Genomic DNA, 17,925 nt, shown 5'->3' on the forward strand with positions numbered 1-17,925 from the left:
TGGGCAAGTTATCAGAAATACGGCAAATACGCCGCATGTGCTTTTAAATGTGGACAACAAGGAAACTGATTTCCAGCTCTTAGATGAAGGAGACTTTACATTTGATTTTAGTCTCTTCCATTCTCGGGAAGAGACACTACGTATGGGCGCTAAGCCAAAACAGAAGGAAAAGATGAAAACATATTCATCCATGGTTAACAGAAGGGGCAATCAACACCAAGGTACTGTAACAAATGATAATATCAGTAGCCCTTCTGTAAGGACCAAGATTAAAAACATTAAGGGCAATAATATGCCCAATAGTTATATCAGCCATGGTAACAACAACATTAAAAACTGTGGACTTTACAACAGTGATGCTGTGAAGAATTTTTTGTGTGATGAATATGATTTTTGTAACAACACTGACACAAGAGTCAATTGTGATGATAGGAATGTGAAGTCTAACAATGATTCCTTAAAATCTAAAATATATTTATTGGGTAAAAAACTACTTCAGATCAAAGGGGTAAAAATTGACAATGGTTATTTGGAGAAATGTTTGTTATTAAAAATCGTGCCCAAAGGTTTGAGATTCTTCAAACTCCCATTGGGAATATCTTATAGTGAGACAGTTATGGTTGAATTTAACAATTTATTTGATAATTTTGGGTTTGAATATGTTAAATTGTTTATGAAATTCAATGATGAAAAAATAGGAGGCCTAGTTATGGAAATTGAACAGCTTTGTGTAGAAATAACCCAGGACCCAGAATTTGATTATTGGCAGGAATTGTTTGAAAAACAGTTCAGAGTGGCTAAAGCTAAGGCATATGATATTTACAATAGAAAACTTGACAAACTGGAAAGGGACCTGAAAGCTTATAGAGCACACAGGGCATACATTTGGCCACATCCAACCCAGAACAGGACGAGAATGAATGAATCTAATTTTGGATGGGAAAGGGGCGGAAACAGAAGAATAGGGGAAGATGAAAATTTTCAGGGGGGAAGGTTTCATCAGGCCCCCATACATCGCAAAAGGAGGTAATGGGTCTAGAAGTAACCTCTCCTGAAGGTAGAAATTCTTGCGATTCATCACCTACTTTACCCTTTCCATTAATACAAGGAGTTAGTGAAGGCATTACAATCAATGATTATCCATCTATGGAAGTGGTAGGGAACACTAACAAAGTTTTCATCTATTCTTTTAAAGGTTTCAAGGTGTATAATTTTACTGACGTATATTTCTCAAGATTTTTTCAACCTGTTTAGAAAGGGAATGAAGTTTATTCCTTCTGCTAGGTTTAATTTGGTTGATACTATTAAAGAAGTCAAGTTGTACTGTCGCGGACTTCAATTAGCTATACAATTCAAGGACAACAATAGGATAGACGCACCCAAAACACTAGTGAGAAAAAGCACGTACATCCCTACAAACAGTGTACAAGTTAGTAACTACGAACGTTTGGTTTGTAAGGACATATATTATTTGTACGGAAATATCCGGAGAGACGTTGGTCATTGCCCAGTTTTTTGTGACAATTTAACCAAGGGGGAAAGGGAGTGTTTGGATCATATTGTGGCCAACAGTGACATCAGAATTATGAAACCGGACAAGGGGGGTGGCTTGGTAGTATATGACACGTTAGTGTACAATAAGGCCATCCAAGACCTTTTATTTGGTTCCGGTAATTATGAACAGACATCCCTCAATCAGATCAATATTGGCTACCATAGAATAGACCTAGCAATTGAGGAATATCTTTTAGATAACCATATTACAAATGAAGAATACGGGTTCATTAGAACAGAACATCCTATATTGGCCAGAATAGTGGGGATACCTAAGATCCACAAAAGTGTAGAAAATCCCCCTTTCAGACCCATTATTTCTGGCTCTAGGTCAAAAACATTTAACATAGGGGTAGCTATTGATTTTTGGTGCAAACACATTTACAACAAAGTCCCCCATCTAACCAAGGATTCTTGGGATTTTTTGTGTACATTAAAACAAGATGTATGGTCACGTGAGCTAACCTTCATCACGATAGATGTTCAGGATTTATTTTCATGTATTCCCTACACAACCGGTCTAGAATATTTTGAAAACAGCTTAAGGAAACACTCTGACCTTACATGGGATAAGATTTGCTTGATACTAGATATGATGGGACTTGTCCTCTCACACAATTACATCGAGTTTCAAGGAGAATTTTTCAAACAAATTCGAGGAGTTGCAATGGGGGCGTCATGTGCCCCCATTTTTGCGAATTTAGTCATGCTGGAGTGGGAGGATGTTTACGTCAAACCTAGTGAATTTTATAAACACATCGCCCTTTATACACGCTTTTTGGACGACCTGTTTATCATCTGGAAGGGGCCAAAAGAAGATATACCAAACTTCATAGCATACATCAACAGTACTACTAACTTCTTAAGATTTACACATAAGGTGGAAAAGGTGGGTATCCCTTACTTAGACACTTATATTAGTTCAACGAGTGAAGGCTTTCAGTCCAAAATTTTTAGGAAGTCCACCTTTTCTAATGATTATATACAATATGGCAGTTGTCACTCCCCGCATATTTTTCGTAATGTCATTAAGGGACAATGCATTCGGGTAGCCAGAATGTGCTCAATGAGACAGGATATGGAGGAACAGATGGACACTGTTGCTAATATGTTCCTAGCCAGAGGGTATCCCAAGGAGATGGTAACAGATGTGACCCAATTTGTCATCAGATCGTGGGGAAATAAATAAATATATCCCCTTGTTAGGAGGAACATTCACAGGGAAGAATACCCAAAAGCAAGTGACAGGTGACAGAAACAACGTTTGTGTTATTATGTTCAATCCCTATTCAAATTTAGTTAAGCAGATTCTGAACAGGCATTGGGACATCTTTTTGAGTTCAGAGGACATTACATCGGTTTTGGGTTTACACCCCACAAGTGTGTACAAGACTTCATTTAATATTAAGAGGATAGTTGAGGGGGGAAAGAAAAAGGAGTTGATAAAATCTAAAGATGAGTACACACACAAATGTGGGAATTGTAGATATTGTCAACACATCAATGAGAGTAACATAATTAAACTTAACAATAAAAATAGAACTACATGTTATGGTAAGAAAGGAAACTGTAACTCTATGCGAGTGGTGTACTTGGCCACTTGTTCCAGCTGTCAAGGATACTACATTGGAAAGACAGAAAGGAAACTTAAAACTCGTATTTATGAACACCTGTATAAAATAAAAAAGGTTGATTCGAACAATGCTTTAAGCAAACATATAAGTGAAAAAGGTTCCCATCATAGTTTTACATTTTCTATAATTGACCAGATAGGGGTGAGAGATTATGGAGGTGACTGGAAGACAGGTTTGTCCTGTCTTGAGACCAAATGGCAGATTTTATGTGATGCCACCTCTTGGCCAGGTCTAAATGAATATATTAGTATTAAACCTTTTCTACTTTTGGACCGTGGCTAGATTCCATCCAATTTCACCCCACTCTACCCCATCCCATCATTTTTTGGGGTTGATAAACCTACAAATACAAATATTATATAATAGATATTATTAACTTATAAATATATATTATATGGTATATTTTTTGTGGAGGGCAAATTTGTAACATCATGCCTATATGTGTTCATCTAATTAGATTTGTATTATTCATCATTAACTTGTTCTATATGTATAGTGGTTATAGTGTATTTATATATAGATAAATGTATGAATTTTTAATATTATCAAATATATTAATAGTATTAGTTTACATTTTTTATACACATATACTTATTTATATTCTTTTGTTTTTATTTTGTTTTTATTTTTATGATTATGTATTCCCCAAAAATTTTTTGGCGCCAAAACTGCTTTAAATGAGCTGTTGTAATCTCTCTTAATTGGTTCTGAAGAAGTCTACCTGCAGTAGATGAAAGCGCTAAACCTATGTACTGCTTGTGTGTAATTTTTTGGAATTAAAGCTGTTTTTATCTTCGGCTGAGTCGTGAGGTGCTTGGTGTAACTAGGGAGACATTGGTGATACGAGCACTTTTTGTACCTTCCTGTTTGGTTTTGTTCGAGCCTTTGGGGTCCGGTCGGTTGATTGTGGAGGTCATTTATTAAGGAATTAACTGTAAGGGATTTATACCCCTTCTTAGGAGTAGCGGTACATGATATCTTAAAAGAGATGAATCTTCCCATTTCTTATTTAATTATAATGAGGCAGTTAAAAGATTTGGCCATAAATTATTTTACCAGTTCTGAAATTAAAAAAGAGGAACTAGTTATTTCATGTCATCTGTGGGAAGCATTGCAACAAGACAGAAAATATATATCCTCAGCGTATAAAATGGCAAAAGAGAGAAAATATAATAATCATATTCTGTTATCGAAATACTGGAGAGAGAAATTGCCATCCCTAGACGACAGTAAAATAGTAGAGGCATTTAACTTAACATTAAAATCCGTATCACTTCAAAAACTGGTCTTTACTCAATTGATGATATTTAACAATGCATATTATACCCATCTAACACTTCATAAATTTGATTCAAAAAAGTCACCTAAATGCCCACAGTGTGTAGATCAGACAGCAGACCTGTTACACATGTTCTGGAGTTGCAAGTGCATTTATAAATTATGGAATTCATTAAAGTTACAGCTACAAAAAATGGGTTACCAAAACTCAACACTCTCCTGGGAATTTCTGATTTTACATATTCCACCGGAGAATTTGGACAAAACAAAAAAGATTGTAATTATGAATATTAGTTTACTAATGAAATTATATATAGCCACAAATTGGTTGAACCCAGCACAGGTGTCGTGGAAAAATTTCAGGCTGTTAGCGATTAAGCATATATTAGCGCACAAATTGTTAATTAGAAATAATAAGAAAAGTATAAACAGCATAAAAATTTGGGAACAAATCTTTCGTAGCGGTTCCTATCCACTTTCCTTCAGGACATTCTGTATGTGTATCAACACATTCTTGGATTACATAGAAAATGTAGAAATAATACAAATTATTGGCTTGAGTTGGTTTATAATTGTCTATAGTAGATGCTTTTATGTTTAATTTTTTGTTATTTTATTTTCCTGTACTTGGTTAAAATGATATTTATTCTTAATGTATAATAGGGAAATTCAAAATGGAATTAAAACATTGGAAGCAGTATTGTACATAATGTAAATAGTGTGTGAAATGTATAATGGTTTTGCAAAACAATAAAAACGATTATTGAAAAAAAAATAAATAAATTCTAAGTAATCTAAAAACACCACTAACCAAATCTATAAATCAAAATGAACCGTGGTATTTTTCCTGAAAGATAATATAATGCAATATATTTCCAGCCTATGGAAAAAGTTACATCTACAGATCAAACAAAGTTCTGCTTTGGCTACCTTTAAGGCTAGCCTTGATGACTGGATGGCAAGACATTAATTTACACTAAGATTATCACGTACTTTAAAAATTTAAAAAAAAGGATTATCATGTACAGCCCTGCTCAGTTTGGGAGGGGAGTATTATTACGTGCTTATAAAGGGTAGCACAAACTTATACTTTCTGCTATTGAATGATAATAGAGAGAGAGAGAGAGAGACGGCTGTTTTTGGCAAGACCAATGCAGTGATAATTTCAATGTCTAGCTGAAAATCTAGATATTTTGTTATAGGTGCATTCCTTATCTTAAGACTTGAACTTGTTAGACAGAAGTATGAAACCAAACACAGGTGATAAAGGAAGACGTGCTTGTGAAAGAATAAAGTCTATAATCAGGGGATAGAAATAGTTCGAAAGTTTGAAGTTTGCTGAGATCCTTTTTGATTGTTACTCTGTACTGTGTATCGCACTTTTCTTAGTTGTTCAGGTGGATTTCCTCTTGTTTGGCAGTGGTAATGTTTTAAAGATGTTCCCATTTGACAAGGTTATCATTAAAATGATGTTCGAGGCACTATGCTTTCTTGCAAATAGTATCACTTTAGATTTAAAAGCAGGGGTACAATGTTTAGAATAAGAGTGTGGCAGCTTCTGAAATGAAAAAGTAATTTATAGATTATTTCAATATCATGAAGTTTCTGACCTATGAGAAGAAAAAATTATGGCCAGTCAGCTATAAATGCAAGTGATATTGTTATTCATAGTATGCACAATTAAGACAGGCATTCAGCTAATGGTCATTCCTTAAAAGTATGTCATTATAAAGGGTCTATATTAAAAGCCCAAAACCACAAAACATCGAGTGTATGTACATCGACACATAAAGGTCAAAGTACATACACAGCGAAACACTAAAAGAGCGAAATCTGAAACAACAAATGTGTTTCCTGGTCAGCGGCACGATGGTGGGGATAAGGAAATATATCCTTTTCCCCACTGTAGTGCAGTCTCGGAGTTGGTATATTTAGGTAGGGGGGTGTGGGGGGCAAAGCCCCTCACATGGGGGTGCAGGGGGTGTTAAATTAATTATTTAGTATTATTTTTTCCTTACCTATGTGGCTCATTCTGATGACATAACTCGTTCGGCGTTTTGGATTTTGCTCTTTTAGTGTTTTTCTGTGTATGTACTTCGACTCTTATGTGTCGATGTACATACAACTGAATGCAACAAAAGTAGCTTCCACCTAGAAAATAAACAGCCACATATCACCAGTAAGTGCACCAGCCTCTTCTTCTTAAAAAAAAAAAAAAAAAGATTTATTCCAAGCAAGCTGCCATACAACCATAAAAACACCACTTAACTGTAAAACAGTGTTGTGTTAAGCGCTTTCACCCACTACAATGTGGGCTTCCTCAGAACACTGAAACACTGTGCAAACACCTTCTTTATTTAAAATTTGGTGCCACTATTCTCTTGATCAGACTTTTAAAGTCATATACAAAAAATACACATATTGCAAACTTGTACCTAAACCAAAAGATATATACATATAAACGACATGTTTAAACTATAAAATACATATTAACCAATATATATCAGGTATCTACCAAAAAATATACGTTATATACAACTCAAAAAAATGAGTATGTATTGTATGCAACACATAAAAAGACAACCAATGTATTTGTATTGTTGTGTGCGTGTTAGATACATACATATTTCGTAAAAATATTTGTACAAACCATAAACTAATTGTGAACAACATATTACAGTTTAAGGTAGAAAAATTTTTTAAAATAATGTTACAAGTACTGTGTACTGGTTCCTAACAATACAAACTAGACCAGCACACACCCTCAAGTGAATTTCAGTGAATATAATGAATATATTGATGGTATTTGAACATTAGCAATATGGACATTACAGACCTCAAAATGTAACATTAATATATCTCTAAAATAGTTTTACAAGAGATATAATCATTAAGTCCAGGTGGATTCGTAGCATCTAAATATAATTGCCACCATGTTTCTCTAAACGCCAGTAAAGTTTTGTGGTCACACCCCCTAGGATCTCTCTGGATGGTTTCTAGTATGGCAAATCTAAATTCATGGGTATCTCCCATCTTTTCAATATGCCTGTATAATGCGTTCTTAGTGTCTCTCTTGCTTATACAATAAGTGTGATCATAAATACATTGTCTAAAACTTCTTTTGGTTTTACCTATGTAAAAAACGGAACATACAGTGCACTTTGCCATGTATATAATCATTTTTGTCTTACAATTGCCATGCTTAAATTTAATCCTTGTGTAACCCATATTGTCTAACATGATACTGGCTACTTCTAATATAAATCCACATTGGTTACACATCCCACATTTTGTAGTGTGTTTTCCTTTGTTGTTTTTTATAGTGGATGTCATTTGATTGTTTCTTTCCAGATACCATTTGATATTGCGACCCATTTTAAGTACAAATCTGGGTTTAGTCCCTATAATATCTATCCAACTGGTATCCCTCACTAATAAGAACCAGTATTTTATTAATATATTCTTAACCTGTTCTACCTCCGTATTGAATGTTAATATACATGATCTATCCAAACTCTAAAAATCAGTAATCAGCATAATAAAGCAAACGAACTTCACCGAAAAGTAGCAATTTATTTGAAGCACTTTTCGTCTGCACTGTGTGCAGACTTCTTCAGAATCATCTTGGTGGGGTATCCTCTCTCTTCAAAAGGTTGTGTAATAAGTTTTACTTTGTCTACCATCTCCTTGTAATGTGAGGTCATTCTTGCATTGACCCTTGAATGTGTTATGCTTCATTTTCTCCGGATGGCAACTCGTATATTCCAGATAATCATTGGAGAAGGTGCTTTTCCTATATATACATGATTTTACTTCCCCTTCATGTCTGTATATAAAAGTATCTCGATAGGGTAACCCTATGCAACTGTAGGCGTGGGTGAATTTCAGACATGAGCTACTTTTATTTATAAATTCAAGGAATTTGAATAAATTGTCTATACTATCATCCCATATTATATAGATATCGTCAAGGAATCTTGAATAATGTTTGATTTTCTTAAAGTATTCACTGGGAAATAGAATAGTATCCTCCCAATCCAGCATAACTAAAGTCGCATAAATGGCTGCACAGGCAGCGCCCATTGCCACCCCTCTCATTTGACGAAAATGTTCACCTTCATAATAAATGAAGTTGTTGTCCAGTACTATAGCCATGCATTCCAATATCAAACAGATGTTGTCCCATGCTAATTTAGTATGTCTTCTGATGTTGTTACAGATGGCATCCAGGCTTTCCTGTTTAGGGATGCATGAAAACAGGTCTATAATATCCACTGTAACTACTATACTATTCCTGTTCAAGGAATTCACTGGGAAATTGCTTAGAAACTCCCATGAATCCTTGACCATGTGACTTATGTTGTCATAAATTGGTTTAAGCCAGATGTCTATAATTTTTCCAATCGGGAAAGTTTTAGATTTACTGCCCGAAACTATAGGTCTGAGGGGTGGATCTAACACATTTTTGTGTACCTCAGGTATCCCTACCAGGGTTGCTAGTCTAGGATATTTAACCTTCAGGCTGTCTAATATTTTATTGGTTATTGTACCATCAATGAGAAATTCCTCAAGATATGAATCTATTCTCTGGTGTGCAATATTAACCTCATTGATCGATATTGTTTCATAATTGCCTGATTGGTATAACATATCATACATTTTTTGATATATGAATTGTTGTCAAATATAACCACACCTCCCCCTTTATCTGGGTTCATAACTCTAATATTATTGTCCATCTGTAAAGTTCTTAATGTTAGTAGTTCTTCCTGAGTTAGGTTGTTACTAGCTGGATTGCTATTAACCCTATTGTAAAGCTGATATATCTCGTGCATCACCAATTTCTCATAGTTGTCCACATGAGGATGGTTGGGAGGAACAAATGTACTTTTTTTCTTTATTTGAGATTCTGCTGAATCGCTACTCTGTGTTTTCTGACTGTCCTTGAATAGAATAGACAAGTTTATCTTCCTCACAAATTTCTTTATTTCACAAAGACAATCCACCAAGTCAAAAGTGGGGGTGGGTATACATTTTATTCCTTTTGCTAGTAAATCAAAATGTGCCAACTGAATTTGTATACTGGAATAATTAAAGATGTTAAAATTATTGTAACTGAATGTATACCCATCCACTATAATGTTATTACGTCCATAATTTTCTTCTGATATCTCACTTAATGCCTTCCCTTGCCTTTTCCCCAATACTTCTGTTTTGTTTTCTTGTAATATTGTGACTGATTCCTGCTTACTGGATTCCTATTCCCTTGAATTTCTTTTTGTCTGTCTCCTGCCCAATAAAAATGTGAATCGTTTTGATGATTGTACTTGTTAACATATGCATGATTTCCTGATTGTTGTCCATTATCGGCTCTATTGCTGGTCTCTTTTATATTATTCTCAAATGTCCATTTGTATGCATGTCCTTTCTTGTATTGTTCCATAGCCCTAAGAATTTTTCTTTGTTTCCTTTCACTAATATTTAACATATTTTTTTCCGCCAATAAATACTGCGTCTTGTATAACCTCTCCCATTCAGAAAACAGTAAATCATTAATAATTTTATTTAACATTTCAACTTCTTGTACTAACTTGCTAAGCTTTTCATCATTAAATTTGATAATTAGCTTCATGTAACTGAAACCACATTCATTAAACACTTGATTGAACTCATTAATGATGGTATCATTAATCTCAATTCCCATAGGCACCTTAAAAAATCTCAAGCCCATGAGAACTATTTTTGAGTCCAAACACTTTTGCAAATAAGCATTGTCCACTTTGAGTCTATTTATAACAATTAATTTCTTAACCAGAATGTATATCATGTCTTTCAGGGTTCCCGTATTTTCCGATTTGGAATTAATGGAGCTCTCCCCTCTAACAATCACTTTGTCAAGGTTGCAATTATTAGATAAAAATTTGTTTAAATAATTGTCTTTATCAATATTCCCTTTTCCATCAGTGTAATTATGAGATTGATGTTGCGATGTAAAAATACCTTTATTTATTATGTTGCTCTTTCCCACCACAGTTGAATAAGTCTTTTGGGGTGAAAATGTCTTAGGTCTGGCACCAGTACGAATTGCTTCTTCATCACTTTACTGCTATCAAATTGTTTGATACCTGCAAATGCATTGTCCAAATCAATCGGGCTGTGCCTCAACCCGGTACCTTGCTCGTTAGGAATGCCGAAACTACCGTTGGCCCCACTTTGTAGAAAGTTATTTGATAGTGAGTTGCTTGTATGCATATCTGGTTCCGTACCTGCAAGTACAGGACCCTTACATTTGTTAGTATTAGCGTTTTCATGGTTGATACCGCTGCCTGTAGAAGCGGTTTGTGGAACAGCTTCTTCTCTCCTAGTGCCAAAGTCTGACTTTACTCCCGCCTGTGTAAAGTCTAGTAAAAGTTCCAAAATCCGACCAACCTCCCCTTTCAATGAGGTAGCCTGGGCTCGTAGTTTGGAAATATCATCAAGATCCTTATCGCCGGATGAAGGCGTCTTGTCACCGGTGATATCCATGGAATTAAAACAACTGAAAGCAACAAAAGTAGCTTCCACCTGGAAAATACACAGCAATGTATCACCAATATGTGCACCAGCCTCTTCTTCTTAAAAAAAAAACAGATTTATTCCAAACAAGATGCCATACAACCATAAAACACCACTTAACTGTAAGACAGTGTTGTGTTAAGCGCTTTCATCCACTACAATGTGACTGTAGATCATGTCTGTCATGGAAATAAGAGCATTTAGTGTCCTTAAACAGTCATTCATTTAGTTTTTTTTCTATATAACTAAGTCTTTCTTGCTGCCTCACTTCTGGAGGTATCCAGTTCCTAACAGCTGGGCCTGGGACTCTAGAGGACTATACAATGGGAGTTGTCATTTAATCTTCTACTGACTGATAACTATTACAACACGGCTTAGAACATGTTAATAACTGATGCAAGGAAAATTGTCTTAAATTAAATGTGAAAAAATGTAGTACAGTTCATATTGATAAACAAAACATTTCCACATACCATGTAGGTGACACACCCCTCCAATCAGACAGGGTTTTAAGAGATCTGGTCGCTCTTGCTGAAAATTCTTTATGTTTTCACCATCGTGTCACCTCAGTAGTGAAGAAAGTCATTCTGTCTGGCTCAATTAATTTCCAGCAGCAATTCCTCTAAATCCAGAGAAGTCCTAATTCCCCTTTATTCATATCTCACCTGACCCATTATTCAATATAATGTACCTTTCAGCCTGTATTTGTCTAAACATATCATTCATCTTGAGAAACCTAAAAAGTTCTGTACTAAAAGGATCAGTGGCCTTTAAAATTGTAGTTATCAGGACTGACTGGCAGCCCCCTCTTGCAGACTCTTCTGTAACAATCTGCGTCTAACCTTTCAAGCCATGAAAGATCTAACCTTGTCTGATCTTCTGTTCCTTCACAGAAAAAAAGTTCCTCAATTACTGGATTAGATTAAATAAATCTTCATCAACAAATAAATAAGCCCAATTATTCTGATCATTTCATATCCCACCATATCCCTCCACCTCTGAAACAAACATCTGCTACATGTCAAGCACAACAGCACCCCTGTCACCTTCAAAGTAAACCCAGATAATTGGATGGACAGTTTCACATTCTCCCCTGGTCTGTCCTGTATTGTCATCCTTGAGGCTGGAGGGAACTTTTGAACATGAGTTTTTGGCTAGGCTTTTAATGCTGTACAGAGTGATTGCCTAATAATTATCTTTGAACCTATATGAGATGTTTTTGGGATTGTGCACTATGGACTAGAAAATTTTCTAGTAGAAAAAATGACAATAGCTTTGGTACTGTGGTGTAAATCGCATGACTTTTCTGTGCAAAGTATACTAAAAATATTAAAGGGTTTATATACTTTGCCTCTCTCTGAACATTTGCTGCAATGTTCTTATTAATTGCATAGTTAACATAACATTTACCATTAAATGAAAAAAGATCTTCAGATACGCATAGGTAGGTCTTCTAATTAAGGAACGTATATGATTATTATTTTTATGACATTATAGTTACTTTATCAATCTGTAAATATCTGTGTCAAGAGACTGTAACTTTTTATAACTGTGTCTATTTAGACAGGCTATAACACTTAATTTTACCTTTGGTGCCTTAGAGACATTGCAATTATACTATTACACTGCCATCTGACCTTTCTTATATTAGCTCCTTGTGAACTCAGAACAGCCTCGTCTAGGTTAGGACACTTGTGTGCAGTAGAAGTGTAAACAACTGCAATGGATTTATATGCAGTGTTTTGGGGGAAGGAGTTAAAGTACGCAGCAAGAAAGCGTGTGTTAGAAAATGGATCGCTATTGTTTTTCTCCAATGCAATTACACAAAAGCCCTTGTAGTTTTCTAAGTTTCAACTAGGACTCGGAGAGCACTTGTGATATATGACAAAACTGGACAATGGTGTTTAATGTTGCATAATCTGCCTGATGTGGGACAAAGACCAGTCTACAATAGAAGTGTCTTGTAAGTAAAAAGGGTTAAGAGTTGGCTGTGAGCCAAGTGGTTAACACATGGGAGAGATCAAACAGGATACAGAGTGATGGATGGTAACCAGATGTGGTTTTTGTACAGTGTTATCACAAAAGGTTCACATGTGATCTTCTCAAACTGCTGGGTCCACATTTGCAGAGACCTCCTGGGTAGTATGTGTTTCTTCTCCCACTTGCAGTGACCTCCTGGGTAGTATGTGTTTCTTCTCCCACTTGCAGTGACCTCCTGGGTAGTATGTGTTTCTTCTCCCACTTGCAGTGACCTCCTGGGTAGTATGTGTTTCTTCTCCCACTTGCAGTGACCTCCTGGGTAGCATGTGTTTCTTCTCCCACTTGCAGTGACCTCCTGGGTAGTACATTTCCCTCTCCTACTTGCAGAAACCCTCTAGATAGGATGATTCCCCCTCTTCCTCACAGTGACTTCCTACTTAGCACATATTCTCCCTCTTCTACTTGCAGAATATTTCAAGGTAGTATGCACTTCCCTTTACCTCTTGCAGAGACCTTTGGAATACAACATATTTATATAAGGTATTTGTTCCACAGGTATAAAGAAATACTGTTCCTTGCAGCTATGGTAAGTACATTTTCAGGAACCCAAGGGACAATTTTAGGGAAACTTAATATTTTGCAAGACAAACAATACCCACAACCAGTACAAAGAACTAAATTTCACATTTACTAAAATAAAAGTTCACTCTTGTAAAATTAAGACCTATTTATGTTGTTTCCTATTATATTAAGATGCTTCAGAAGCAAAATAATTGCTTTATACAGATATTCAAGAAAACGTAGGAAATATTTTTGTCTTAAAATCTCAGGAAGTTTGCCATTGTCACTTTTTTCAGGATACAACTTTTCAAATAGCGACTGTCCTGTGTAAAGTAGGCTGGGTTGTAATACCCTTGTCCAGTTGTTCTACAGCTACATGTATACACGTACTAAAACAGACCAGCCCCAGTAGTGACCTCTGTGGAACTCCACTGCTAGTAATGCTTCCCTCTATGTGGACTCCATTCAGTCTTATTTTCCATGTCCAAGTTTTATACAAATGTGGTTCCTTCTTTCACCTTATGCCCCACTCTAGATATATCTCATTTGTTAGTGCGTTTTGTAGGTGGTCGCATTAGATGTTTAGCTACAAATTTAAATGGTGATACCAGTTGATCTTTCTGGGTGGACCGTGTTGGCCTTTTCTCTGTGTATTTTGATAAAAGGTGCTCATATTTTACTCATTTAGTGCTGGTTAATGTAGTTATCTAAACGTTTAAACTACTGGACCATTTATGGGATGTATTTTATGGCTGAAGGTGAATCACTATTGAAAAGCTAAGCTATACACTTCCTTTCTTGACCAACACCCTGGTTACCCAGACAAAGAACTTCAGATATACTATGTTGTTTTTTTTTTAACCAGGGATTTTGCTTAAAAAAATATCCCACTGTGAAGGCAGTGCAAAGAGGGATAGCAGGCCTGATGGTGACATCAAAAGCATGTACTCCATGCTTACACAATAGTGAGGAGGAGACCAATAGATGGTCTCAGTGGTTGCAGCCTTATATCAATGCACATTGGGCATGGGGGCCAGAGAACGAGTAGGCCAAATAAAAGAAATCCTTGTGGTCACAAGTACGATGCCACACTGAGTGACCCCTCTCTCCTCTCAAGCAATAGAAAAGGTTTCATATCAGGTTTGGTGAGGTCAGGAGTGAGTAGAGTCACCAGTGGCAACTGTTTGTCTACTCTACAGGAGCCAAGAAATATTTATAAAAAAACCCTCTAATCACACTGGCAGGTTGAAAGTCGTAGCTTTGTAATTAAACTCTGGTGACACAGACAGGTTGAAAGTCATAGCTTTGTAACTGCTTTGATTACTGTCAGGCAGAGTATTCAAAACATTTCCAAGGCCAGGAAAAAAATGCTTCAGTCTTGTAAATGAGAATGCCTGCTTTTTTACAAACTTCTGGAACATCACTTTCCTCCCATGATTTCCCAAAAATATAATCACTTGTACTGTCAGTTCTGTCCTTTATTCTCTAACAGTTCTTGAGTGGATCACATTAGGCCCTTTTTTTGGTTTTAAACCTTTCTTTTCATGAAAAAACAGTAATTAAGCTCCTATTCACAGTTTCATATGAGAAACATATTCTCTCTTCTATTGTGAATGGTGAGCATGAATATAACATAGTAGCCTTGCTTTTTATCAATGTTTTCTTCCTCTGGCTTCTATTTTCCAAAGCTTTACTAAGTCTGCCCTAACTTTTATTGCACGCTTATCTATTTATTTAGTTATGCAAGGCATAACTTGTTAATTGCCTCGTGTTGCATAGTTTCAGTAACACTTTTCACTGCGGTTAGCATACTTGCTAAGGTGCTCTGCTCTTTCCATATTTGTCAATGTTTGTTTTCTTTTCCCCTTTACAGTAACTAAGTGACAGGTGAAAAATAGCCCCAGGGGGCTAATGCACTTACCTGACATGCATCAAATAAATAAAATAAAAATATCTCCCTTCATGTAGACATTCTGTGTTGCTTCATTATTTGAACATTTCTGTCTTTGTTCTGCCTTTCTTACTTTACTCTGCTTTGAATGGTGGTGTTTGTATTCAGCATTCTGTGTACCCTATATTTCCTAAGCTCACTGCTGTTACTTTAACTTTAAATACCTTTTCATTTAACAACAACCTCTTTCCAAATGTTGCTTCCCACAATGAAGAAATTATTGACCATTTTTTTAGCTGTCACTCTAAACAGTCTAAATGTTTTTTTTTTTTTTCAATTCAGTCAGTTAATAACTAAATAAGATGTGCCATTATATGCATTTAATTAGATATATTTAGACATATTTTGGCCTAAGTGGGCTGGTTCATGAAATCTTCTCCTTATAAAAAATTGTACCTGTTTTAATACTCTGAGTCTGTCTTGCCTCACTCTTGTATCATACCATTTTATACAAAAGTAGAACAGATAAACACTGGCAAAACTGAAATGCAGGTTTATATGCACCAGTTATAGTCATGGCTTCTCCATCTGCAATTAAGACATCCCTGAAATGTTGACACTCATATACATTATTATTTACATGGTTGACGAGGCACAGTCCCATTGATGGCGCAGTGAAAAGAAAAGGTCCCACATCTGAAAAATGGCTAAATTTTGGACATTTGCTTAAAACAGATCAACTGCATTCCAAAGTGAGACAAGGCTATGGGCTGAGTAGTTTGCAAGTGATGAGTTCATTGAAGGCAAAGAAATGTTTCAATGTTTAAATGTAAATACTTCAAGAGTGTGCATTAAATAACAAAGTTAGTGCTCTTATATTTTATACTAATAGATATGCATTTATCTGTTCTTTGTGAATTAATGTCCCTTGATTAATGCATGCATCGTGTTTATATTTCATGCTTTGTTTGTTCTAAGACATAAAACTAATTATTATTAGATTTGCTCACGGTGTTTAATTTTACTGAATTTTTATGTATCCATTATAATTCAATGTAGAGGTACCCTGAAAATGTTTTCTTTTTGTTGATAAAACTAGAATTATACGTCTGCATCTGAATGACTGTCTTTGTTAGGAAGTCTAAGTTAATATTTAAATCTCTGTAGTGTGCCTGTATGTATTAAGACAGAACACGTGTGTGTGTGTGTGTGTGTGTGTGTGTGTGTGTGTGTGTGTGTGTGTGTGTGTGTGTGTGTGTGTGTGTGTGTGTGTGTGTGTGTGTGTGTGTATGTATATGTATGTGTGTGTGTGTGTCTGTGTGTGTGTGTGTGTGTGTGTGTGTGTGTGTGTGTGTGTGTGTGTGTGTGTGTGTGTGTGCACTTCAATGTTCTGATTCTTTGATTACTGGAAGGCAGAAGATTCGAAATATTCGACATTTCCAAGTTGAGCGGCTGTATCTGATGTCCAGTTCAGTGACCTGGAGGATAAACTGTACGCACTGACCAATATAGGTTCCATCTAGGGGACTTGCTGATTTGCACTGTTTAGTAAATTGTGCTGCTGATGTATCCTTTATAAATCCCTCTTGTTACACCAGCAGCAGTTTTTGTAACACCAATCAGAGCACAACCTTCACACTACAACATGAACTCTGTATGAATCCAGCCCGATGTACATTCTGGCAAGTTTTTTTTAATAATGAACTACATCTAAATAAAAAAAATCCCTGACATCCGATATCATTACAGAACATAAATAATTACAAACCGTGTGTTACCACAAGGGCACTGTGATGAAGACGATGCTGACAAAAGTACCTCAGACATCAGTTATGTATTATTTCAGATACGATTCCATGGTGAATAATATAGTGTGAGGTAAACATTTATTTTGTGTTAATGGAGCATGCAGTGTACTTAGTAACCAAATCAATTGGTTTATAGTCAAGGGTATAGCCAGGCATACTCTGTACTCTTCTGAGTACATTTTTTCTGAGTATCACATCAATGCGGCTTTTTTTCAGGTCACCGTATGTCTACAAAGCCATATGAATGCATCCAACAACAGATGCAAGATTGTTAATCTGAAAATAATATATTTCATCGTTTTAGTGTGAGCGTTGAAAATGTTACTTATATTTATTAAGCGCTTGGGGGTATTATGTTAAAAGATGTGCCCAGTTTTAAGTGATAGGTGTCCAAGGGGCTACACTAAGAGCTTGTCGGTACTAAGTGGAATTTGCTTGTTTCACCCCTGCTTAGTCTTTCTAATTGCTGTTCGCAGTAAAAAATGATGCGCATACAGTTGTTATCTTAGCGTTTGCAGTGTTTCAGCTCATGGAAGGGTTTCCCAGTACATACGAAGTGGAAGTATTTATGAGCGCGCACACACACACGCGTGCGCATTCACACAGACACGCGCGCACGCACACACACGCACGCACGCACACACACCTTACTCCTATATTTCAC

Source organism: Protopterus annectens, chromosome 8.part1, assembly GCF_019279795.1.
Source record: "Protopterus annectens isolate FY-2018-M chromosome 8.part1, PAN1.0, whole genome shotgun sequence".
Classification (NCBI taxonomy): Eukaryota; Metazoa; Chordata; order Ceratodontiformes; family Protopteridae; genus Protopterus; species Protopterus annectens.